An 11,452-nucleotide genomic window follows, 5' to 3' on the forward strand; every position below is an offset into this window, starting at 1 on the left:
AAAAAAAAAAAAAAAAAATATATATATATATATATATATATATATATTTTGCTCATTTTAAAATTGGGTTGTCTTCTTATTGAGCTCTTTCTGTATTCTGGATACAAGTCCATTATCAGATATATAATTTGCAAATATTTTTTCTGGGGCTTGTCTTTTCATTTTCTTTTTTTTAATTTATTTTTTATTGAAGTAGTGTTGAATTACTATGTTGTGTTAATTACTGCTGTACAGCAAAATGAATCAGTTATAATAAATATACATTCTTTTTCATATTCTTTTCCATTATGGTTTATCACACAATATTGAATATAGTTCCCTGTGCTATACAGTAGGACCTTGTTTAACCATTCTATATATAGCAGTTTGCATCTGCTAATCCCAAACTCCCAATCCAACCCCCTCCCACCCCCACCCCCTTGGCAACCACCAGTCTATTCTCTATGTCTCTATGTTTCATAGATAGGTTTGTTTGTGTCATATTTTAGATTCCACATATAAGTGATATCATATGGTATTTGTCTTTCTCTTTCTGACTTACTTCACTTAGTATGATAATCTCTAGTTGCATCCATGTTGCTGCAAATGGCATTATTTCGTTCTTTTTTATGGCTGGGTAGTATTCCATTTTATATATGTACCACATCTGCTTTAACCATTCATCTGTTGATAGACATTTAGGTTGTTTCCGTGTCTTGGCTATTGTATCTTTTCATTTTCTTAATGGTGTTTAATGAAGTACAAAAGTTTTAAATTTTGATTAAGTCTAGTTTTATCTTTTCTGGAATGTGATTTTGGTGTTGTAATTAAGAGCACTTTGTCTAACCCAAGGTCATGAAAATTTTCTCCTAGAAGTTATAGTCTTTATCTACAATCCAATGATTTTAGGAGAATATTATGTTGGCCATTATTGAGCAAATTTTCCCCTAGATTATGACATACCAGTCAAAATGTAGAATTTTAAATGTTCTTTTCAGGAATAATATTTTTAAAAATTTTGCTTATAAATATTTGTATGTTCCATTGTTTTGCTTTTCTCTGTAGGGGATTTCAGTTAAATATTTTGCCTATCTTCTATTATTTTCTCTATAATCCTTTTTTGATATTTGGATATTCTTTTTTCTCATTACTAACCACTCTGTCCCTAACTGCTTTTTGGTTATGTTTAGTTTTCCTTGTGCTTTTTATAATTTAATCTTTATTTTTTGAAGTGGCTTTGTTTTTTCCTTGTTTTTCCTTTGACATCTATTGTTTTATGCTTCACCCCCTTCCATCATCTAGCTGTCACCTTCTATTACCTGGCCATTTCTTTCCTGAGGTCTTTTACTTCTGCTGTGTGATTTTCCTTCTTAGATTCAATTGAAACGTTAAGTTTCAAAGTTCATGTTGGGATGCTGGATAATCTAATCATTTTCATTTTCTTTTTTTTCTTTTTTTTTTTTTGCGGTACATGGGCCTCTCACTGTTGTGGCCTCTCCCGTTGTGGAGCACAGGCTCCGGACGCGCAGGCTCGGCGGCCATGGCTCACGGGCCCAGCCACTCCGCGGCATGTGGGATCTTCCCGGACCGCGGCACGAACCCGTGTCCCCTGCATCGGCAGGCGGACTCTCAACCACTGCGCCACCAGGGAAGCCCCCATTTTCTTTTTCTTTACGTCAACATTTTTCTGTTGAATTTCTTTGTCCTCAGGGACATTTTGTTGCCCCTTTCCATCATTTTCTTACAGCTTCATTGTGAGGATTTTTTTAAATTGTATTTGATTTTCTGAAAAAATCTATTAGCTATAGATTCCTAAGGAGGGTAGAGGAAGGCAACTTCTAGATTTTGCAGTACCAAACAGGTTTGTCCCAAAAGATCTCCCTAATAAAGGTACATCTGAGCAGACCTGAAGGAAGTGAAGTGGCAAGCCAGAAATCCCAAGCATTCTAGGAGAGGGAAGAGCAAGTATGAAGACCCTGAAGAAGGATAATACCTGACATGTTTGAAGAAGAGCTGGGGGCCAATCTGGCTGGAATGGAGTGTTTAAGGGGGAAAGTATAGAAGATGAAGTCAAGGTGCAGGCAAGGGAGAAGGAATATAGTTCCAATTAAGGCCTTTGTAGGAAGTGAAAGCATTTTGGCTTTTACTCTGAATAAAATGGGAAACCACTGGAATATTGCGGGCAGAGGAGCTGACAACCTGATTTAAATTCTAGAAGGATCGCTCTGACCACTCTGTTAAGAACTGACTGTAAGGGTGTAAGGGTGAGAGTAAGGAGACTGGATAGGAGGCAACTGCAATGATTCAGGTGAGAAATGATGGAGGCCTGGATCACAGTTATAGGCAGTGGAAGTGGTGAGAAATGACTAGATTCAGAATATGCTTTGAAGGTATAAGTAACTGGATTTCCCCGAAGACTGGATATGGGACATAAGCAAAAGTAGGAGCTCAAGATGACTCCAAGGGTTTTGAACTGAGAAACTAGAAAATGCAGTTGTCATCAACTAAGTTGGGGGAAGACTGCTGGAGGACAAGGTTTGAGGGGCAACATCAGGAATTAGGTTTTGGAAATCAAGTTTGTATGCCTGTCATACATTGTAGTGGAGACTTCCAGTAGACAACTGATTATACATATAGTCTGGAATTCAAGGGAGAGGTCTGGACTAGTTATATATTTAGAAGTAATCAGTACCTTCATAATATTTAAAGCCATAATACTAAAATTAGATGAGTAACTTTAGTTACTCAATCTAGGGAGTTACTTTCCATTAAGATGTCTGAAGCCTGAGCCCTGGGACACAAATGTTTAGTAAGTCAGAAAGAAAAGGCACTAAAACATGAAATACAGATGGAACCTGAAACACCACTGAGGACCCAGTGGAGAGCCCAAGAACCCATTCACAGAGCAGCCTCCTCTTCTACACTGCCATGAGATCCTGTACAATAAGAGGATAGTCTCTTGAGAAGGGGAAAGGTGGGGAAGGCTACCCTGAAAGACTAAGTATCCCTAAAGAGGCTGAACTGACTCTAACAAGACTCTTTATAATGGAAAGAGACTAGGTTACATTTAATGACTGGCAAATTTGTGATTTTCCCCCTGCCATCAAAGGGAATGGGAGCATTAAGGCAAGTTACAGAAAATTGGGTGCTATATGTTTTAAACATTTAAGTATAGTATGCAAAATTTAGATTCTTCTATATTAATTGACTATGTGATCCAAGACATCCATATTCCTTAGGCCCTATGAATCTCTGACAGCCCTAGAAGATCTAATTTACTCACAGGCCTCAACAGCTTGAAGGGAGATGATGTTGTGCCTTCAACGAGCTATCACAATACAAACAGCTACCATGTACCGAGTACTTACTCTGTGGGTGAGCAGTTTAATACATTATGTTACTTGATGATCACCACAATTTTAGGAGATGAAGACTATTATTAATCCACATTTTAGAGATCAGGGAAAAGAAGCACAGACAAGTAACCTGACCAAAGCAGCAGAGTCATGATTAAAATCCCAGTCTGGTTATAGCACCTGGACTTTGATTCACCATATCATATTGCCTAGTCACATCACCTTGAAACTCAGGTTTAATCTACTCAAGACTCCAGGAATCTTGAGGGAAGGGGGGAGGGGCAAAATTAAGGTGACCCAACAGAGACCAACTGAGTCAGGAGGGTTGCAAGTCACATCTTCCACAAGTATAGAGGCACTGACAGACATATCTTGCTCAAATTCTGTCACTCCTACAATCAGTCCTCCTAAGAAGCAATGGGCAGTGGGACTAGTGGTCTATTTTGGGACTATTAACTAGCACAGAGGCTCTGAAAAGCTAATTAATCTCTTGGCAAATAAATGATTAGACCCCATGTAAGAATGTGCTCTCAAATCAGGGAAGGAAAGTAGGTCAAGCAGTCACTGATGACAAATTTTAGCTGGACAGTTTTAGATCTAGTAAGTGATTAATGTTGGCTCCTTTACACTATGGTGAAATATCTGTGGCTCTTTCCCTCACATTCAATGTTAGTATAAAGGACAGATTTTAAAAGTTGCCCTAAAACAGGTTTTCCCCTCCTAGAACTCATTTGCCTTTGCACATTGTTTGATATCAGCATTTCACATTAGGAGAAATCCACCTACCCTGGTTACAGAGGACTTGATTTAAGATGCTAGGTATCCTCAGGCTTTCTCTTCACCTAAAAAAAGAGGGATCATACCCCTTAGAACACATACAGCATTGCCTAAATCATAGGTGGGCAACTGTTTCCAAACATAGGCCACTTGAGAGGTTCCCTTAGTGTAGTTCACACAAATCCCAGGCAAACCATATTGTGTTCTGGGGTCACATGAAAAATGTTAACACAGTAAGTTTCCCATCTCATGCTAAACATACATGTTCTTTCAATTCGACTATTCCAGATGACAATAAAGACCCTATGGTTCAACTCTGGGTTCTACTTTGTATTTTTTTTAAAGCTCTACCTTGCCCATCTTCACTAATCTCCATTTAACTCTTTACCATTGAAAAGACTTATGCCTGGTGAACTATATTATCATTTTGGGTGCTTTGCCCCAAAAGGTGAAGTAGTTTAAGTTTTTTACTAGTCCCCTCCATGGGTCTAACACCTATACTAGACATAGGTGAAAAATAGTAATCATTCTACTCTAAGTATCCAGCTCAAGACCTTATAAAAGTAGGTACTTAATAATTATTTAAAAGATAACTTCCTCCTCCCTTCCTGTCTCAGATGCTCTCTGCAGCCCATATCCATATCTATCTTTTCTGCATTCAATCAGTCCTCATTTTCTGACCACTCATTTTGGCACTTACTTAATCTATATTATCCTTGAATGATATATAAATGCTTGATGTGCATGTCTTTCTTAAGAGTGTAAACTCTTTAAAGGATAAGATTTATGTCACCTATCTTCTAGTGCTAGACACATGAATAGTATACAAGAAATGCTCAGTGTTTTGCATAGATTCTCCTGCCTACAAGAAACAAAGGCTACAGTTCCCTCAAGTAATGAGGGAGACTATTGAAAGAAAAACCAGACAAAGCGAAATAGCCCATAGGAAGAGCAGGGTCTGTAGTAGAATCAGGCTATAGGATATTTAGTATTCTACCACTGTAGAAAGTAGGACCAGGGGTAAAAACCAAATACAAACTGGGGTACTTAGGTTTATTTCTCCCAGGCATACAGACTTGGGTCCCAATGATTCTAGCAGGAAAGCTGGTTTGAAGCTGATACGGTAAAGGATATGGAAAGATAATGACAGTGGGAATGAGAGAGAATTCTCAAAAGAGAAGCTAGGAGTGAGACTGAGAAAAGCTGAGGTTAGTTTCCTTGATCATGGAATGCCTACTGGTTCATGGTTATAGATGCTCATGAGGTCTCGTTGCACTTAGTGCCCTTGCCTTCAGTGAGACATCTACAGTCATCCCCTCAATTCCACCTCCTTTCTGACTCTAGCTGAAATGGGTTTCTCTTTCTTACAATAAAATGATCCCTTTCTATAAACCAATTCCCTACTATAAAATGGTTCCTTATTAAGAGCACAATACAGCATTAGTCTATTAAAGCACCCAAATTATTTCAACCTAACCATGATATTTATTAAAATTGGTTTTTACCTTTCATAACTGAAATCCCTCCTTTTAGGAACTATTGAGAAGAGAGAACATCACCTTCAGTGTACACACTGTAGCTTGCACTGTCTCTTCTGACCATGGAGGGGTTAGAGGAGGGAATGCGAAAAATGCAGACCACATCCAGCTTGCGAAAATTCGAAGTCATAGGGAGAGATGAGTCAGACAAACCTTCAATGGCTGAAAGAAGAAAAGGAGACCAAACTTAGCAATTGACAGAAAGGATAAGATAGAATCTTTCAACAATTATAGACTCTCTGTTGCAGGTCCAGGTTAGGAGACTTGGAGAGAATTGCAGAGCTGGAAACAGAACTAATGCCAAAGATGAACTTGAACTCATGACTAAAAAACGGGGGGTAAATAAGATGCAGTTTTTTACAGTTCACTGTGGCTGAGCAGGGGGAAGAGATGCTAGGGAAGTCTGGTGGTATGGAGTCCCTGACTAGGATTATACAAATTAAAGATGGCTATATGAAAAATATGAAAGTGCAACCGGTTGACCCCAAAGACATCCTAGATATGCAATCCCTGACCCCAAAGTTTTACTGCATCAGGAAAAAGTTACCTTGGCAGAGTCCTTAAGAAACTTCAGGAAAACAAAGACAACAGTAGCTACTGATGCCAGAAGAGTTGGTAGATAAACCAACCTGGCTCACTGAGACCCTTTAAGCAGAGAGACAGTTCTATGGCATGTCTGATGAAGTTTCGTACTCACCCAGGGAACTATGAGTGAGACTGAATTCTCTAATTGAAACTGGAAGGTTTCCAGGTACTATGCTGTCTTCTCTAAGGGTCTCTTAGGAGCCTGGGGCACTTAAGCAGAATGAAGACTGTGGCCACAACTGCCACTAGAGAAACAGGAAATTAGAAAGTCCATCAACAACAGGCCTTCTGAGAACTGATGGGTAAGGCCCAGGATGGCTGTTTCTACTAGCCAGAGAGAACTTTGTCTACTGTGGCAGAGATTATTATAGACTTCCAATAGTAGAATTATTAGCATGAACTGTGAAATTAATCTCAAATTAATCCACCTGTATCTCTGCTAGATCTCTAAATCACATGATAGGGGTTACAAAATATATTTGCACATTTTAAATCATTCTAGTTTATTCCCTCTCATCCTCATTCCCTTTCCCAAGGTCTAAAGCAGAGCAGCCATTTATGCTCTTAAAGGGTCCAACTTCATGGTAATTTAAGTAATTATGACCTGAGTTTAAAGATGCTCTATTTGCTCTTACGTTTTTGCCTAATTGCTCACCACTATTTACCACTATTGGTTACTTTCTGCTCTCAAATGCCCTTACCTCTACAGTATAGTACAGGAACCTCATTTGTGCAATAAACATGTTCCTGATAAACTGTAAGAGTTTTTGAAATGCAGTTTTATTTTCCCACAGTTCTGATGATATCAGAGATGTTTTATATTCATCTGTGATTGACCATCAGCCAGCAGTGACTTTCAACTTCAGTTTTAAGTTACTCCACTATAAACCAAGGAGTTCCTCATTTGTAAAAAAAATTTCAATGTTCTATGAACTTTGTTACTGCACAAAAAGGAAAGAACAAGTTCTTTCATGATGTGGATTATCCACTAATAATTTATCTTTTCTTTTTTTAGATTTAGAATTTAGTATCTGGGGAGCTACTGTTAATGTCTTCATATTCATGGTACTGGGTGGCCCTGCCTCATCCCAACTTTTTTCCCATTCAACATTTTTCTTTTTAAAGTCAGGCTTACTGAAATATAATTTACATACAACCAAACTGCTCTTTTTAGTGTACAGTTCTATGAGTTTTGAAAGATGCACACATTATATAATCCACATCACACTTCAAGATATAGAAAAGTTCCATCACCCGCATAAAGCCCACTCAAGCCCCTTTGCAGTCAACCCCTCCCAATGCCTAGGCAACAACTGATCTGTTTTTTTCCCCTCTATAATTTTGGCTTTTCCAGAATGTCCTATAAATGGAAGCATCAGTATGTACTTTTGAGTTTACATCTTTCACTTAGAATAATACATCTGAGATCATTTATGTTGTTGTATCAGTAGTTTGCTCCTTTTATTGCTGAGTAGATTCCACTGTATATATGTACCACAATTTGTTATCCATTCACCAATTAATGGGCACTTAGATTGCTTCCAGGTTTTGGCTATTAGAAAATGTGTGTCCAGGTTTTTTGTGAAGTTTTTATTTCTCTTGGGTAAATATCTAGGAGTGGGATTGCTGGGTCTTATGGCAAGTGTATATTTAACATTAAAAGAAACTGCCGAATTATTTTCCTGTCTCTATCATTTTGTATTCCCACCAGTAATGTCTGGGAATTCCAGTTGCTCTACATCCTCAACAGCATTTGGAATTATTTTAACTACGTAGTGATACTTCATTGTGTTTTGATATGCATTTCCCTCATGACTAATGACACTGAGCACCATTTCTTGTGGTCATTCAATTATGCCAATGTTTAAAAAATTAGTTTACTTGCTTTTTTTATCGAGTTGTAGTTTTTCGTATAGTCTGTATATAGTCATTTATCAGATATGTTTTGCAGATATTTTCTCCTAGTCTGCTGCTTCATTTTCTTAACTATCATCCAAAGAACATAAGTTTTTATAAATTAAATTATTTTTTCTTTTATGGATTGTGCTTTAGGTGTTGTAGCTAAGAAATTTTTTTGCCTAACCAGAGATGACAAAAATTTTCCAAGTTTTCTTCTAAACATTTTATAATTTTACATTTAAATTTATAATCTATTTTGAGTTATTTTGCATACGGTGCACGGTATGGGTTAACAGGCTGAAGTTCTTTTTTCTTCTTGCAAAATGATGTGCAACTATTCCAGCGTCATTTGTTTCTTTTCACTATCTTTTGATAAGGTTCTGTTTAGCAGAGAATCTATGTAGAATCTACAAAAAGAAAGGTAACCCTCTAGCTTTGGTGTGAAAATCAAATGGATGGAGATGGGAGGGCAGTTCCCAATTTCTGTGGCGAGAAATGACTAAGCAGTATGCTTTCCACTCCATATACATGTGTGGTATAAGACAGTCCAGAAAGAATTATCAATGCTCTCTAGCCAAACACCAGGAACACACCGGTGGCTGAACAAGCTAAGCTTACTACTCACTGCAGCAAGGGAGAACACACACTATGGGGAACCATGAGGCATCTCAATATGAGGGTGTTAGAAAGGACTTACATTAAGATTTGGGTTTGTTGGGTGATTTGCTCTAAATTGGATGCTGTCAGGAAGCAGGGGTAATTCTATAATTGGGTACCTTAATAAATCTTTGTTTTAGAGTTTTTTTTTTTTTTTTGGCTGCATTGGGTCTTCGTTGCTGCACACGGGCTGTCACTAGTTGCGGCAAGCAGGGCTACTCTTCGTTGCGGTGTGCGGTCTTCTCATTGCAGTGGCTTCTCTTGTTGTGAAGCACGGGCTCTAGGCACTCAGGCTTCAGTAGTTGTGGCTTGTGGGCTCTAGAGTGCAGGCTCAATAGTTATGGTGCATGGGCTTAGCTGCGCCACAGCATGTGGGATCTTCCCAGACCAGGGCTCGAACCCGTGTACCCTGCATTGGCAGGCGGATTCTTAACCCTTATGCCACCAAGGAAGTCCCCCTTAATAAATATTATATAGAAAAAGGGAAGACTAGAATGAGGATAAAGCTGTAATTAGTAAAGAAGTAACAGCCCCTCATATAGTCTGATATTTTCAGTCTGTGTATTTCATTTGTTGGCTTAGATAAGGTTCATGTTTTTCTCTGTGTTCAGATATGATTATGGAGTAGTCTTATTTTTGTCCTGATCCATCACAATCATGAAATGGCCTTTTCTGATGCTGATGTTCCCTGAAACAGTTTATATTCAACAGAAGATACCAAAGCCTAGCTGTGCCAGGCCAGCTCCTAGCAACAGAAAGACCTAGCTGATAGCACCATTCCAGCTACTCGATGTCAGGGACTGCTTTTCTCTTTCTCAGAATATAGTGGTTAAGGTCCCAGAGTCAGAAAAAATTGTTTGATTCCAGGGTCTGCCTTCCACTAGCTGTGGGCCCTTGAGTAAATTATCTAACTTCTCTATGCCTCAGTTTTCTTATATGAATATGGGGATAATAATAGTACTTGCCTCATTGGATTATTGGAGTACATGTTAGAAACTTAACATTAAATAAGTCTTAGTTATCATTATTATATCACAGAAAAGATTAAGAAGGATTGGGGCAGAAAAAAGAAAACCAAAAATAGTCCAGGTAATGGTGCCAGTAAAGTCTGCCTAGCATTCATGCTGGAAAGGTCACATATTAAGTGGTTTCTGTGATAACAAGAAAATAGAGTTGCTTCGCACCTCTTCACATGCTGGGTAAACACAACAAACCATAGATCCTGCTAACCATCCAAATCATAGAGTAACAAGATTATTTCATTTCTCCTTTAAGGTCTGGAAAACTGAAATATCTTGACAGTCTCAGAACAATGGTCTAAGTGGATTTAAGCCGCTGCTTTGAAAAATCGGTCATTGGGCTGGAACCACAGACTATATTTGGTCCACTCTATTTAAGACCTGGCTCAAAGGCAGCTCTTTCCTTGGTTAACATGTCCTTTTCTGGGTCTTGTCAATACATATCCTTCAGTTGCCCCTCCCTGATTATTCTGCATTCGAAGAAACACTTTGTAAGGTTATTTACACACATGAGGGTATGTTTTGTCTTGCTAACCGAATTGTGAAGGAAGATCTCACACCTACACAGGAATTGTTTACAGACCCCTTTCACACCCACCATCTCCTTTGATTCTCTCGAAAAACCTATGATGGACTTCCTGTCATCTTCGTTTTATAGGTGTGCAAAGAGAGGCAGAGAAAAGTTAACAGATGCCTCACCTCACAAGGGGTTTAGGTCCAGACACTATCCTCTTACCGCTACACTCTTCTCAACACCTTCCAGAACGGCGAGCAGAGCCTCGGCCTAGGCGGGGAGACCTCAAGAGGCGCCGCGCCAGGCGGCAGATGGCGAGGGAGGCGCGCGAAGCCAGGTTTTCTAATTTCCAACTCACTTCTCTTTTCACTATAAACACCCACTCTCTTCAGCAAACTGCTAGCGCCTGGCGAACCCTCAGCACTGCGGTAAGCGGTGGGTGACGACGACGAACCGGAGTTCTTACTCTCAAGAAGCTCAATTCTAGGGCAGAGGAGATTTCAAAATAATAATGGTAACAACAACAATAATAAATGAGTAATGTCTCTCAACAACAACAATAATAAGTGAGCACTGTCTCTCTTGTCACCCCTGTCACCTGGACAGTATACAGAGGCTCGTAGAGAGCCCCCAAAGAGAAGGGCGGAGAGCAGGCCTAGCTCGTCACTCCCCTGAGGGGAAGCAGGTAAGGGAATGTCGAGGCCCCGGACGAAGAGCCGGAGAAACTGGCGACCGTCTCATCTTCCCTAGAGCGAAGACTCAGAATTCGTATCGACCGTTACTCGCCGGGACTTCTGGAAGCCGCAGTCGTTACTGCTCGGTTCGCAGGGCCGCCGCCTACGGGCTCTCGAGGCCCCGTGCCCCTCGCCCGATCTGATTGGACGGCGGGGAAAAGGGGCAGGAGGCCCAGGAGGAGGTCCGCACAGGCCGGCCCTGGGTTCTCGCGGTGCCACCAGGCAGGCGAAGGGGCGGGAGTTGGCCGGCGGGGCGGGAGGGATCCTGGCGCGTGCGCACGTCGGGAGGCGACAGGCTGGGGGTGGCTGGGAGGGCTGGGCAGTTCGAGAAACGGGTGGGCGTGTGCCGGATAGGAGCGGGAGGGGCTCGGGGTGCGCGTGCGCGTCGGAGCGC

At 40.3% G+C, this 11,452-nt stretch overlaps 1 long non-coding RNA gene across 1 annotated transcript in view; it reads right to left on the reverse strand.

Annotated features, from left to right (window-relative positions):
- Nucleotides 1-11,306, reverse strand: part of LOC117201139 (uncharacterized) — a 101,725-nt gene extending 90,419 nt beyond the window's left edge. Inside the window, exons 1-2 of the long non-coding RNA XR_007470109.1 lie at nucleotides 5,618-11,306; nucleotides 4,122-4,177 (exon numbers count right to left, since the gene is read on the reverse strand). This is a non-coding gene — a long non-coding RNA (uncharacterized LOC117201139). The remainder of the gene's footprint in view (nucleotides 1-4,121; nucleotides 4,178-5,617) is intronic.
- Nucleotides 11,307-11,452: the final 146 nt, after the last annotated feature.

This window comes from Orcinus orca, chromosome 11 (genome assembly GCF_937001465.1).
Source record: "Orcinus orca chromosome 11, mOrcOrc1.1, whole genome shotgun sequence".
In the NCBI taxonomy this organism is placed as follows: Eukaryota; Metazoa; Chordata; class Mammalia; order Artiodactyla; family Delphinidae; genus Orcinus; species Orcinus orca.